We start from the raw sequence: 3942 nt of genomic DNA on the forward strand, positions 1-3942 counted from the left end.
AAAGGTTTTGCCATTTTGTCCATTAGCAGGTCAATCATTAGACAAGAGAACATGTTGCAGTATTGGTCACAATGTGCCAGTAACAGGTACACGATAATAATGTATTGAGATAATGTAAAAAGGAATATATTATGATGACAGTTCCACCTGAAATTGTGAAATCAATGCCAGTATTCTCTTAACAAAGCCATCCATTAAAACATAATAGAGAAAATAAGAGTTTTTTTTTTAACAAACACTGGTAAAAACAAAAAATTGTAATGCACATGGTATTACAATCCAGTACAGACATTCAAAATAGTAGAACTGTAACAAAGGATCATTTAACATACAATGAACAAAGTACACAGTTTTTGAATGAAAACAGATTGGCAGCTTTAATGGCAAAAAAATGGTATTTACAGTTATTAAACTTGAGTAAATAGTTTGTTTTCATGTTTAAAAAGTTAATTTAACAAGGCATATTCCGTTCAAAAAAAGTTGATGTTGAGTTGGCCAATGTAATTTGTCGGCATAACTATGGCATATTAATGAATTTTGCTCTCTTCTACAATAATAAATAGCTGAAATGACAACAATGTGCATTCACAACAAATACATGGCTTGCAGTCAAGTAAGTTGTAGATTTCACTCCAGCTAAGATAAACATGCATGCTGCTGTACATTGAGAAACTCAGCACCACATCAAGACAGCTTTTCCTCAACCTAATCAGGACTAAATGAAAACAGTAACGCATGGAAGGATAAGCCAGATAAGTTATATTATCCATGGGTTATCATGAGATATTGATGTTTTATTATTAATCTAAAAATATTGTGGTTGGATCACAGGGGATTGTACATATTCAGACTAGGAATTGCAGTGTTTTGAATATTATAGTAATAAAAAGTAGTAAAACTTTTGGGGTTTTGTGGTCATGTGTTTTTTTCTTTTTTTTTCTTTCCACGGGTGGGGTGGGGTCTTATCTTGCATCACACAGTGTTCAATTGAATATTATTCACACCGGCTACCAACTAAAAGGGGTCTCCAGGACATCCTGCGTAGTAGTAGGCTATGTAAATACTCAATGACCTGCTTGTTTTAGTTTATATTGAAACTGAGCCTACAGCCAATGCTTTTAGTTTAGTTTAACCTCTGTTACATTGTTGTTGTTGTTGTTGTTGTTGTTGTTGTTGTTGTTGCTGTTTCTTGTAAAGTTCCGTATTAGTCCAGTTACAGATACAGTCCGTTCAGACCATAGGGCATAAATTATCCGGAGAATTAATATTTTGTGCAACATTTCCAGGACCCATATTTTGTTGGTGTTGCCTTTCTTCTCGTCCTTTTGGGGTAAGTCTTTTACCTGTCATAATAAGAGCTGTACTTTTTTTTTTTCAAACATTACAAATTATAGTAGCTGTATGATTTTTTTTTTCTATTGTAATGACTTCAATATGACCGGGGGTCTTGCAGCATATGATGAACTTCCAGAGACTTGACTTAACTTTTATTAAAGGCACTTCACTTCAGCATAACACGCACATACAATAGTGTCAGACCTGAGAGCAACAATATAACTGCCATTTCAGTCCTCCTCCATCGCTGTGGCCATATTACTTGCAACTTGGCTGGTTGTTGGAGGCATACAACCGTGATACAGTAATTCTAGTTTTTAAACTCAGTTACAATAAAGATCCAGAAGATAAATCCATATATGGTTAACGTTAGATTTTGGGGGCAGTGTTGGGGCAATTTTGGGGCAGATCAGGATCATTTAGGCCTACAACGAATTTCTCCTCGTGTTGTTTGACATTGGCTGGTGGTCTGTGCTCCAAGAATGCTCTTCTAGTTTCTTGAAAAATTGACAAAATTGAGGAAAATTATTAACTTTTTACCAGAGTGGGGGTGTAAGAAAACATTGCATCATTAACACTTCATTTGGCGTGTTTGTTAGCAAATGGTAAATCTTTGAAGCCACTGCCCACTGATGGGTCACTGGATAAAGTATGCCAATGTCTGACAACACACCTCTTAATCTCATTGGACTATAGGGAAAGTGTGGTACCCAACACAATTTTTGGGTCCCTCATTGAGGTTTAAGGGCTAATAAGTAATTTTTTTCTGCATTTTTCACTCGCTCAAAACTTTTGGTATGGTAACCGTATCACTGTATCCTCTCTCCAGGAAGCAATTATACATCCCTGTAACATGTTCCTCAAATGCCTTGTCTGTGTAGGCCGTAAGGAAGACCCTTCTTTAACCCTGGAGGATGGTAGCTCTTGAAATGTAAAAGCATGTTTCTGTCTGTCTTTTGTCTATAGACACTGGTATCAAGATATTCAGTTTTCTTAACGAGCTCATCAAAGAGGAAACAGATTTTCTACTGTACTGTAATTTTATAGTTGACATTCTATAATAGCTTACTGTATGACTGAGACTCCAAATCATTGACTGTGCCAGAAAATATTAGAAATATGTTGTTGAAACCAACAATTTCATATAGAAAGAACCTGGTTGTTTTGATATACATAAACTTATTAAAACTTTCCCATAAATAAGTTGGCATAATTGGGAGCACATGCACTGCCCATGCTAACTTCCTGACATTGTAGATGGAAAGAAAATAGTGAACTAGTTTTTATTGAGAACCAGCTGAGTAAGTTCTGCCAAAAAACCAGTAGGGGTTTGGAGTTTGATTTTTTTCTCGAATATAGAAAATGAGCAACTGCCCTCAAACCCTTTAGATGTGGAACATTAGTTTAAATGCTCACAATGTCCATAGTACACAGTATGTCTGTCTCCTGAATAGAAGAGATTTTATTTAGGGTGGTGGTGTGCACCAAAATTGGCGACTAGAGGACGTATCATTTGTTTATGTTTTTTTATTAGCTTGTAACTGGCAGTGGCTGACCCTGTGTGCACTAAAGATGCTGCCAAATCTTCGAATGATGCTGTTGGGTTGCAAGAAGTGTTTTGAAGCAACATGTGAATAAAACTGTTCTGGAGATATATAGCAGGACAAGTTTTTGGGGTCCAGCCATGTGGGACACTGCCGCAGGACTCAACTGTCAAGTCTTAACAGCTTTATGGGAGCAATACAGTCAAACACCATAGCATACATGATATGGTTTTAGGTTTTCTGTTCAAGTTACTCCTTTTCAAGGTTGATCCACCACTTGTATCCCTGTACTTGCGTAATTGTTACAATCTAGCAGTAGTTATCTGGACCCACAATGCAGACACGGGTCTCTTCTCTCACAAGTATGGTAGTCCTGAGAATTCGGGGAGAGATGAGATGGTGAGGCTGGACGTGGCTGGATGGGGCAGGTGAGGTCTTACCACTGAAAGGTTCACAATGAACTGGCGAAGACTGGAGAGAAAGGCCAGGGTTAAGTCAGGTAGCTGGCAATCAGAGTAAATTATCCACAGGAGAGGAGCAGCAGGTGTGTGATGAGTTTGGCAGAAGAGCAGAATGTAGGTCAGCCATGCCCAGCCTAAGACACACACCCAGCCTAAGACAAACACAGATAGATGGGGGAAACAAACTGGGGACAAACATGGAACAAGAAGGGAGAACACAACAGGGAAACAAGGGGGAATGGACAACACTGCAGATCCTAACAGTAATCAGTTTTTCCAAATGTTTATTTAAGCCGTGCTCTGATAAAATCTCTCGGCCTGTCTCTTCACCTGGTTGCTTGTGGTGTGAAATCCAGTGGAAGATGTCGCATGGTCTGCAGTAGGTTTTTGTGGAGGTGGGGAGGGTGGGGTCAGCAAATGGGGTCATCAGCAGGGGCTCCTCTGATGTTGTTGATAGGGGGAGGATGGATTTCGTAAAGGGACAGTCCTGGGGGCTGACTGAGGACGGCAGCTCAGAGGGATAGTGTGGGGCTGTTGGAGGTGGGAGAGCAAGGGTCTGTTGAAAAACAGGTTCAGCTAGTTTGTCCACTCAAGCCCCCCCC

The sequence above is a fragment of the Seriola lalandi genome, unplaced genomic scaffold (assembly GCF_002814215.2).
Source record: "Seriola lalandi dorsalis isolate HSWRI2012SDOR001 ecotype SW California unplaced genomic scaffold, Sedor1 jcf7180002054959, whole genome shotgun sequence".
Lineage (NCBI taxonomy): Eukaryota > Metazoa > Chordata > Actinopteri > Carangiformes > Carangidae > Seriola > Seriola lalandi.